General features: G+C 42.8%; 1 pseudogene; it reads right to left on the reverse strand.

Moving 5' to 3' along the window:
- Positions 1–7,126: 7,126 nt before the first annotated feature.
- LOC145717836 (ectodysplasin-A pseudogene) lies at positions 7,127–8,246 on the reverse strand (annotated as a pseudogene).
- Positions 8,247–11,461: the final 3,215 nt, after the last annotated feature.

Raw genomic sequence — 11,461 nt, forward strand, 5'->3', positions numbered from 1 at the left:
TTCTTGAATTTGGTTGTCAATTTTCTTCCCCAGATGTGGAACGTTTTCAGCTATTATTTCTTTGAATAAGCTTTCTGGTCTTTTGTCTCTCTCCTTTTTCTGGGACTCCCCTAATGCCTATAATGATCTTCTTGATAGTGTCCCATAGTCTCCTAAGCTTTTTCACTTTTTAAAATTTTTGCTCCACTGACTGAATTATTTCCAAAGACCAATCTTAGTGCACTGATCTGTCTGCTTTACCTAATCTGCTGCTGAATCCTGCTTATGATTTCTTCAGTTTAATTATTGGGTTCTATAGCTCCATAATTTTTGTTTGGTTCTATTTTCTCTTTGTTAGAATTCTCTATTTATGCACTATTCTCTTGAGATTGAGGTGAGCATCTTTATAACAGTCATTTTTAATTCTCTGTCAAATAAATCTCATAACTCTTTCATTAGGGTCATTATCTAGACATATAATGTATTCCTTTGTGTGGAACATCTTTGCTGATTTTTCATTTTCACTGACTCTCTGTGTTGGTGTCTACACATTACACAAAGAAAGCACCTCTTCCAAGCTCTATGGATTGGTCTTGTACATAAGACCTTCACAAATCAACCCAATCAGAGATTCTGGGGGCTTCTATCAATTATTTCCCTCCCCAAAGAGAAGCAAGCAGCTGTGGCTTTTTTCTACTTACTCTGTACAGAGTGGAGTAGCTATGCATTTACCAGTCCAAACTGCCATCTCCGTTTTCCCCCAGATAGCTAGACTATGCCAGACCCATCAGAGATCCAAGACTGGCAATACAGATGCCAGTTCTTTGGGCAACCCTGGAGAAGTTGTGGCACTGAATCCACAAATCATCTCTTCCATCTCCAGGAGTAAGCTGAAAGCTGAAATGTTTCCTCTATCCACTCTGTGATGAGCAGGGTGGGAGGATCTATGGCATCTATCAGTCCTAGCCATCATTTCTGTTCACGTCCAAAACTAGACTGTGCCAGATCCTTGCACTCCTAGACTGGCAATTCAGATGCCAGTTCTTTGGGCAGCCCTGGAGAAGTTGGAGCACCAGATGCACAGATAAACTTTTCTTCCCCAAGAAAATATTGAGAGCTGGGATTTTTTTGTCTTTTTGCTCTGTGCTCAGCAAGAGGGATGATCTATGATATCTACCAGCCCAAGACACTGTCACTGTTTTCTCCTAGGCAGGCCCTTCAGAGTTTTAAGATGAGAAAAACAGAAGTCAGTCCTCTGAAAACTTGTGAGTGCTGGACATGTGAACCAACCCCTTCCCTCCCCTGGGAGAATCTGGAAGCTAGGGGGTCTCTCTTATCATATGGTGCTGAGCTGGTAGCAGGTATGCTGGTGAGAGGGTATCCCAAATCTCCCTGCTGGGGTCAGTGAGTCTGGTTTCATATTCACCCCAGGTATAGGAGCCTTTCAATTAGTCCCTTAATTTCTCACAAAGGGAACTTTTCCTTGAAACATTGCTAAATGAGTGTGTTGGGGGTGGGGAGGAGAGTTCAGGACTTCCTAATCTACCATCTTGCTGACATCATTCCCTTTAAAATTATTCTTTTTTTGTGGAATATGATGAGCTGGTTCTAAAATATATAGAGAAATGCCAAGGGCCAAGAACATCCAGGATACTTTTAAAGAAGAGAAACAAGGTGGAAGGACTTGCTTTACCAGATATCAAGAGCTTATTATAAAGTCCAGTAATTAAGGCTATGGTATTGTTACAATGACAAATAGACTAATAGAACAGAACAAACAGTTCAGAAACAATCTCGCACATATGCAGACAATTTATGACAAAGGTGACACTGTAAAGAAGTGAAGAAAAAGACATTCCTTATAATAAATGGCCAGGGTCAGTTGAATGTCTATATGGAAAACAAAACTTGGCCCCTAATATCTCACTATACACATAAATCAATTCCAGATGGATTGTAGATCTAAATGTGAATGGCAAAAACATAAAGCTCCTAGAAGATAACATGGAAGAATATCTACATGATCTCAAGGGAGGAAAATACTACTTAAATGAAACACAAAAAAACACTAGTCATAAAGGAAAACACTGAAAAACTAGACACATTAAAATTTAAAATGTCTGTTCCTCAAAGAATGCTATAAAGAGATTTGGGAAGGGCTTGCAACATAAAAAGTACAAAAATGGTTCATAGCCAAAGTATATAAAGGATTCCTACAAATCTATAGGAAAAGGACAAATAACCCAATTTTTAAAAATGAGCAAAATACTTGTACAGGTACTTCATAGAAGCAGCTATCCAAATAGATAATAATCATATGAAAAAGAGTACAACTTCATTAGTCAGATTCTGAGAAATGGCAATTAAAATTACAATGAGATAGTATTACAAACCCATCCACCAGAATAGCTATAATTTAAAAGAGTGATAATAACAAGTGTTAACAAGAATGTGGAACAACTAGAATTTTCATATACTGCTAATGGAATGTAAATTGGTATAATCACTTTGAAAAACTATCATTATCAATAAATTTGAAAATATGTATTCCCTACAACCCAAAAATTCTAATCCTAGGTATATACCCACCAGAAATTCAAGTACATATAAGCAAAAGATATGTATGATAATAGTCATATTATTTATAATAACCCAAACAGAAACAATCCAAATCAGTAAAATGAATAAGCTGTAGTATATTCAAACAAGGAAATAATATACAAAAATACAAATAAAAAACTATAGCTTTGTGCAACATGATGGCTATCACATAGTGTTGAGAAAATAAAGACTCCCTACAAAATATATATTGTTTGATTTACATCAAGTTAAAAATAGGTAAAACTAATCTATGATGTTAGAAGTTGAGAAAGTCATTAACTTTGTTGGAGGAAGGTACAGTGATAGGAATGGAGCATAATGTGGGGGTTGTGAAATGCTAGTTCTATTTCTTGACTTGAGTTCTGGTAACATCACTGTGTTCACTGTGTAGTAATTCATCAAATTGTACAAGCATGATTTGTCACCTTTTCTGTATGTATGCAATACTTCAATAGAAAAGTGGGGGGGGGGAAGAGCCAAGTACAATAGATAAAGTTGGTCTTCTATGAGGGCCACCCTAAAAGGCAAGGCAAATGGTTTTCTTGGTAATGTTCTTCGGGATTAAATGGCTTCAGAAGCTCTCTATTATAAAGAAATCTTCCCTATAAGGTATTTACAGATAGATTATGGATTATTTTTTCATAAAATCTAAGAAAGAGGTGAGACTTAAAAACAAACAAAATAAAACATCAAACGATGTACAGAAAGCTTTTTGAACCACTTTAAAGGTAATGTGGTTAGGGCTTCTCTCCATTTCACTTTCTAATAATTCTAGAAACCAATGAAACATTGCCAGTAGAACAATTTGACTCACCTAAGCAAAGCTGATACAGGCTTAGCAAGACCTGAGGAAAGCAGGCTTGTTACATACAGAGAAAATGTCTTTGTTTCCCATGATGATCTCCAAAGGCCCAAAATAATATTTAACTCAACAAGTATTAAAGTACCTTAACTATAACTAGCATTGAGTCAGGTACTGTGAAAAAGACAAAAAAAGGAGGCAGATTTCTGAAGAGTTCTATATAAAGACATAAGAGTTATTAAACCAAAAACAACCATAACAACTAGAGAATGATCCCAAGACAGGATATGGTGGGTGGGTTGCAGGAGTAGAATTACTGAGGGAGAAAATGGGAGAGGTATAATGGAGTCAGTTGATCAAAAACCTTGAATGTCACACTAAAAACTCTAGAGTTAAACCTATAGGGGGAAAAAAAAAACCTATAGGAAGTTATTTTATCTGGATCCCATTCCACTAAAAAAATTCTTGGATTTAATGACTCCTAGTCATTTTCTTGATCAACCAGCCTTAATAAGTAATGTAAAATCTGTATACACTAATGTTCTATCTAGTTAAACCAAGAGATGTTTTGTGGAAAGATAAAGTTGATTTCTATGTCATCATCTCAAATAATTAGGAACATTTTCCAAATATCCCCAACAGTCCCAAATAAATCCTCATTAATCTACTCATATTTATTTTTCTAAACACTTCCTAAATCTTAGAGTTCCAGTTTAGATTATCTCTTAGGGCAATCATTTGAATGAGATACTACTTTACTTGCCTCTCCTCCATGTCTGGCTGACAGCAGGCTATTTATTGAGCTAAATTGTTAAATTATACCAATATATTAACCTTATCTCTCTCATGGTTTTGTAGACTTTGATCATATCCCTCCCTCAACCTCTCTCTCTCTCCTGACTGGGGGAAAAAAAACAACTAGAAAATCCCTCTATCCTTTTGATCAATTTAATTGGGTTTCTAGGGACTTTTATCAGCTGTTAGGTTTTTCTTGAGAAGCAGCCACCAGAATTTCCTACATGATTATGGATGCAAATCCACTTTTGATCTTTTACGTGGAAAAGATAAGGGTTTTGTTTTATCATTGTTTTCAACATCCTTCCTGCTGATGTCTACCATATTATTGGCTTTGAGGACCATAATCACAACTGGGCCAACTTCTTCACAGAATGATCAACAGTGATTTTTTATTTTTTTACTGTAACAATCATATTGTGTACTGTCTGACTCAGAAGTTGGTGAGATGTACCTAGCTCTTTAGATCATCTTCAGTGAGTAGCCAGATAAATCTACAGGTACTCCTCAGCTACTCCAGCTGAAGGAGACAGTTATGATTCCAAAAGGTCTGAGGTGACCCTCTCACTTTTTATCATTAGCAGTGTCCCCACTGGGGAGGCTTTTCTAACAATTCCCCCAGAGAACTTTGCTGATCTTTCTGCTATGTATCCCGACTGCCCTAATTTCCTTCTGTATCTTGTTTTAAACGTTTTTAAATTGAGATAAAATGAACCTCTTCAGTGATCTCTAGATCCCTTTCTTGAGTCATAACTGAGCCCATCATCTCATAAACATGGGTAGGTTTGTATGACCTTATACAATGAAGTGCCTCTGTTTTGCCTACTTGGTCTCATGAGATCTTTCCGCAATTTAGTCTCATCAGTTTGTCTTTACTCCTTGCAAATAAACTGGTGAGAAACCTGAATGTTCTGCCCATTGAAGGGTGTAATATTTTTATCTTTCTTCCTCTCCATCTAAGAGTTGCTGTAAGAGCAGCTGTTTGTGTTGAAAAACTAAAATATAAAAATGTGACCTACGTGGCCAAATCCCACAAGGCTGTTTACTTCCTTGTTTATGAATCAGAATCTGTCAGCACAGCTTAGAATCTTGACTGTCAGCAGATACTGCAATTAAATGTCCCTGCAAAGCCAGCAGAGGGTGCACCAGGGCACTAGAAATTTTACCCAAGATGTAGCAGTATCAATTTAACTCTAATAGCCAACTTTTCCCTTTTTGGGGGGTGGGGGGGAGTACTAAAACTAATATCCTCAAGAGAAAATAATTTGAATCTGGGCCAAAATTCCTTTAAAGTATATTTCAATTCTCCTGAAAGTAATGTTCAGGAAGAGTAAGGAATACATGTTAAACTTAGTCTGGCCAAAATACAGGTGGAGTAAAAGAAATTGATGCAAATCTGAGCCCTCTACATTGCAAGAATTGTACTATGGAGCTCCATCCCACTTTTCCCAAAAAGGTTCCGGTAGTTGTATGCTATTGGGGAACAAACGAACTTTCTTGAACTGGGAGTCAAGAGACCAACTTCCCTTCTACTGTTGACCATAGTTGTATGACCTTGACAAATCATTCCCCCCTCCCTCAGGGCCTCTGTGCTATCCAAGGGGATCAAACAAAATGGACTCATACGGCCCCTCACAATTCTAAAAATCCCTGACTCCAATTGACGCCAGCAATGTAAAGAGCCAGTATGCTTGTTGCTACTCCTCAAAAAGATTAAAACAGAAGGACAGAAAATAGGGAGCTGTATTTAAACCTAGACAGAACTATTCGAAGTGCTAAGCAAACAACAGGCGACTAAATGCCATTGTAGACCTGTGAGAGTCACACACCATCACAGATGCCCTAGAGTGCAGCTGTCCTGCTAATCCTCAGTATATAAACATAGGTCTGTCCATCCTAAATACCAAAAAGCTTTGGCTACCATTTAACTAAGGAAGTTCAATTACTTCATCTTTTCACAGAGTATCAATGTTCAGTGGCTAAGTATTTCTACTGGGCATTGTGGGGGCGGGGGTGGATAGATAAAGGGAGCCAGAATCCTAGTTAATTATCATTTAGCTACAGTGTTTAAAGTTTCAAGTATGAGAAGCATGTCTACTGATTCTCTTCTTTGATAAGCTGTTATATAAGTTGGAGTGTGCTAGCAAGACATTTTTCGGCTCAGGGTAACTTTACAATGCACAATGTAGAATATGTCAGTCCCAACATTACAGTTTCGTCATGAATGAGATGCCAGCTTTGGATAGGTGGTCAAAGAGCACAAATAATGTTTAGCTTATGACAATGACTCTGGATGTGGTAGTAAATATAGAAATCCTGGGCCCCTCATTTCAAGAAACTTATTTACACAACTTGCTCTCTTCCCCAAAAGGAACAAATTCACTATTATTCTCTAGCCACCTCAAAAGGATTCTTGGATGCTTGCTTCTCTTAAATTTCACATGACAAATATGGCACTTAAGAGAATACTTATTTTAAGTGCACCAAATTTAGTTGAAGACAACTACCAAAGCTACCATAAAGATTGCAAAACAAAACAAAACTGCTCTTGAAAGATTACTCTTGCGTAATTATTCCATCAGTAGATTCCTGTTCCCAAACTAGCAGTAGTGAATAGACTTCACACTCACCCTACCTACCCCCCCCCAAAAGAGTCAGAACCGGCATGCAAAGGGTGAGTTTTATTTCCATAGATTTTTTAAATTGCTGTTCAGAAGTTGTCTAGCAAGACGGCATATTTCTACCAGAATTCCACAGGGGCGCTGATCCTCACTAGAACACTGAGGACAACCAGTCTCAAATTGCAGGTAAGTGTGAACAAGCCCACGTTCTGGTCAGCGCACAAGGACCCGCGCTGAAAATACGATTAAAAGTTGTTTCAACTGTGGAGCAGTTATTACAGCTGTTTACAGCTCCAACTCCAAAGGAGAGCCTGCTCGTGCTGGCATCAGCTCTGGACACGAAAAAACAAGCACCGCGGGCAGGGAATCTCACCAGGAGCAGAAGGGCCAAGCTGCTGCCGTTAGTCCGCCAGAGGGGCAGCACCAGCACCTCCGCGGCCGGGAGAGCCGCCAACTTTCCCCAAGGCAGCCGGTAGCTGGGGGGCGGCGGGCGCCGGCCAGAGTTCCCAAGTCCAGGGGTCCCGAGAGAGTCTGGGTGAGCTAGATCAGGACTCAGGACAACCTGCCCCGGGGCAACCTCTCTCCGGCTCGCCTGCCCCCTCCCTGGTCCGGCCCTGCAACTTGGCTGGAGGTGGCAGAGTCCTCCCCAGGGCCCTGTGGGGGAGGGCCCCCGCCCTGCCCACAAGGGGAGGGGGCCTCCGACGCCGCCGCCCCTCCTAGGTGACTCACCTGGTGCCCGTCCTGGGAGTGTGGGGGGAGTGTGGTTTCTCCCGGTTCCAGCGGCTGCTGCTGAGGTGATGGCTGCCCGAAGTGGCGGGTGATGGGACCGTCAGGGTCGAGGCCACCGGGGCTGCTCAGGGTGCCAGAGGTGCCAGGGGTGCTGGGGCCAAGGCGGGACTCGGCTCCCCGTTCCCGCCGCAACTCGGAGCGCAACTCTAGGTAGCAGCACAACGTCAGCAGGTGGAGGGCCAGCGAGAGGCCAAAGAAACCCAGGAAGAGCCGGCAGCTGTTCCCTTCGCCCGCCCGGGCAGGGGCCCCGCGACAGCCGCAGCCCTGGCTCCCCCGCTCCCGCGGCGCTGCCGTGGGCAGAGGTTCCCTGCGCTCTACCTCGGGGTAGCCCATGGCCTCCGGAGACACCCACTCTCTGAGGCCCTGGAGCCGCCGCGTCTGCCTCAGCCGTTCAGGACCCCTGACAGGCGGCTACTGCCCTGCCATCGGCTGGGGGCTGCAGGGACCCGTTCCAGAGCAACGGAGGCTGGGCGGAACGGAGCAGGGAGCTGCCGCATGTGCAGCTCCACTCCGAGGGGTGGGAAAGGGAGGAGGAGGGGCGGGAGAGAGGGGCGGCTCGGCCCGCGGGGAGAATGAGGGAGGCGGCCCAGGCCGACCCCGCCCCATCCCCCAAGCGGCTGCCTGGACGCCCAACCACCGGCCCGCCAAGCCTTGGCGCCCCGCCCCCTGCCATTCCACCCTGGGCCTCCAGCCACAGGGCGGGGCCTTGGGGGCGTGTGGGTTCCCCTCTGCCTGACTGCCCCACCCAGTTCTTCCCGCTTGCGCCTGTCCCAGTTGGTGACCGCCGCTGTCATTCATCCCTGGACTCCGCCCCAATTTAACCCTATAGCGCCTGTACGGGGGCAGGAGAAGGCAAGGAGGGGGAGGCCGAGAAGAATTGGGGAACCTTGGGAAGAAAGTGGAGCAAAGAAAAGGAAACAGAAACTAGAATTAATAGAAATGTTTGCAATTAACTGCAGTTGTTAATAACATCATCCAGTACTTATCTGTTGCTTTCAATCTTCAAAGCGTTTAACAGACGTTAAACTAATTAAAACAGTTCTTGGTTTGGAATGGAACCATGCCTGCTGTGTTTGCAATCCTGTGGCGCGCCAAAAGAAAAAGGAGACCCAGGAGCCTGGGAGCCAAAGGGAGTGAGATTGGGGTGGGACCGAGGCAGCCCCACTCCTAGAGTGAATCTGGGGCCTCAATCTAAGTGGCCAAGGAGTGCACCTATGCCAGGTGGAACTGAAGTGACATTGCCCCACGCAGGTTCGAACAGTCCCCTGAAATTTCTTGATAGATTAATTAATTCAACAAATATGTGTGGGTCCCTTTACAACGGAGCAAGTGCTGTTTGAAATAATCCACAGCCTGTGGAGTTTCTCTTCTGCCTCAGCAACAGGAGTTTAGAGTGAAGAATATCTGCCTTCAATGAGCAAACGGGGAAATTGAGGGCCAGGTGGGGTGCGTTTTTACAAGGGTGGTCCACAGAATGGCCAGGCTACATTGGCATCTCTATTTGCAGGCAACTGTTCTGGCCTCTCAACCCCTCCCCTCCGCTCCCTGGAGTAGTCCCTGGGGGAAGTTCAACAAGTCAGCCAAATGTTCCAGATGAACACTGCTGCAACTGCAGCATCTTCAACAACTGAACCAATGAGAAAAGGGTTCAGAGCAAAAACCAAAAAAAAAAAAAAAAAAAAGGCAAATGTCAGAACAATAGACCCTGAAATGAAGGATTGAAAGGATTAGTTGAGTTGCAATCGACAAGAGTTACGAGTCTGAGATTATAGAGAGCCGAATGACCGTAGCAGGGGAAATAGGTATGCTTCTTGGTCACTATGTCCTCCTATTCCCATGTTATGAATAATTAGCAGTTTTATTGACTTGTCAAGGGTAGGCCTGAGACCTAGGCTGATGGGAAAGAAGAAAAATAGGGAGATCTAGAAAAGAAGACAAAAGCTGAGAAACAGGGGCACCTGGATGGCTCAGTCGTTAAGCGTCTGCCTTCGGCTCAGGTCATGATCCCCGGGTCCTGGGATCGAGCCCCGCATCGGGCTCCCTGCTCAGCGGGAAGCCTGCTTCTGCCTCTCCCACTCCCCCTGCTTGTGTTCCCTCTCTCGCTGTGTCTCTCTCTGTCAAATAAATAAATAAAATTAAAAAAAAAAAGCTGAGAAACAATTAAACAAAAGCAAAGCATACAGTGGAAAGGTCAGTCCAAAAAGCAGGTCATGAACCTTAAATATATTAGCCACAGCCAACTTTTCCTCCAGACACTTTGTGAATGATCTCAGTGCTTCACAAAGATCTATTTATCCCCTCATTGGCCCTTTCCTTACCCATGAAGTATAAAGTTTGCGAAGAATATCATCATCATGCAGATAAGAAAATGTAAAAGAGCACTTACAAGTTAAGCTAATCTCAAGTCCTGCTTGTTCCGTCTAGGAATTCTAGGTGCTTAACCGACTGAGCCACCCAGGCACCCTAGGAATTCTAGGTGCTAGGGGAACTACAGAGCCAACTTATCTTCATTATCACAGCCTAGGATTTTTTTTTAAGATTTTATTTATTCACTTGAGACCAAAAGATACAGAGAGAGAGAAAGCATGAGCAGGGGGAGAGGCAGGGGGAGAGGCCAACGGAGAGGGAGAAGCAGACTCCCCGTGGAGCCAGGAGCTGTTACCCGAAGGCAAAAGCCTAACCATCTGAGCCACCCAGGCGCCCCTCACAGACTAGGATTATTAGAAAGAATGCTAAACTAGGAGTCAGTAGACCTGACCTTGCCACTGGTTTGCTGGGTCACTCTGATTAAGTCACTGTGCCTTTTGGCCAGTGACTTTTTGGCCAGAAACATTAGTTTCTCCAACTGTAAAATGAGGAATTTGCACTTTAACAGCTATGACATTGTGTTTTATCTGTGTTATCACTGGCTATGTTGGTTTGGTTGTATACACAGTTCAAAGAGACTGCCCCTGGTTTCCTTAAAGTGAAAAGGAAACAAGTAACAGCCATTTCCTGGTAGTGGTGCTCGAGGGCCTTACTGGTCTCAGCTTACCCTCTTCTACCAGGCTTTTTTAACAGCCTGACTGAGACCCTGGGTTGCACCATTGCCCTCAGAAGGCTTGCAAGTTGCATTTGACCTAGAACCTCTCTTTGGTTCCCCAGAGGAAGAACATATGTCTTCATATGCAATAGGTATGTTGAAATGGAGCAATCCAGTGAGGAATGTACATGGTTATTTTTTTTTTAATTTTATCTGTTTATTTGAGAGAGAGAGACTCTCTCTGCAGGGAGTCTGCTTCTCTCTCTGCCCCTCACCTGCTCGTGCTCTCTCTCTCTCAACATAACATAATAAAAAAAAATTTTTTTAAATAAATAAAATGTAGATCCAGTTGAGATTTGAAAATTCATCATTAACACTTTTAGAAAGCATGTTAACTATTGATATTGATGATTTACAAATAACTATGAAAGTAGAGAATGAAAATAATTTTGAAATAAAAAAATAAAAGTGTTTTGAAGTGTTACTTCAGATAGCTTCTATGCTTCCTTAAATCCCCGATCCCCTACAGCATGGGTCTCAAAATGACAGCCTACAGGCTACATCCAGCAAACAGATGTGTTGTATTTGGTGCAGAGTTGGCTAAAACTTTGAGTTAAAAAAAATTAATTGCCAGCATTTAGAAATCAGGACATTTCACATAAAAAAAATCAGATTTCCTGCTTCTCTCCCTAAAAATAAATCAGAAAACCTGCTAACACTGGATCCATATTCCCATATGGCTACAGTCAGCTATAACTAACCCCTTAGAACAATCAAGTTCCACACAGTCATCCCTACGTCCTTCTTCTAGTCTCCATTACTGCCCTTATCACTCATTTATCTTACCTGTCT

Source organism: Leptonychotes weddellii, chromosome X (genome assembly GCF_054177405.1).
Source record: "Leptonychotes weddellii isolate Sample4059 chromosome X, ASM5417740v2, whole genome shotgun sequence".
Lineage (NCBI taxonomy): Eukaryota > Metazoa > Chordata > Mammalia > Carnivora > Phocidae > Leptonychotes > Leptonychotes weddellii.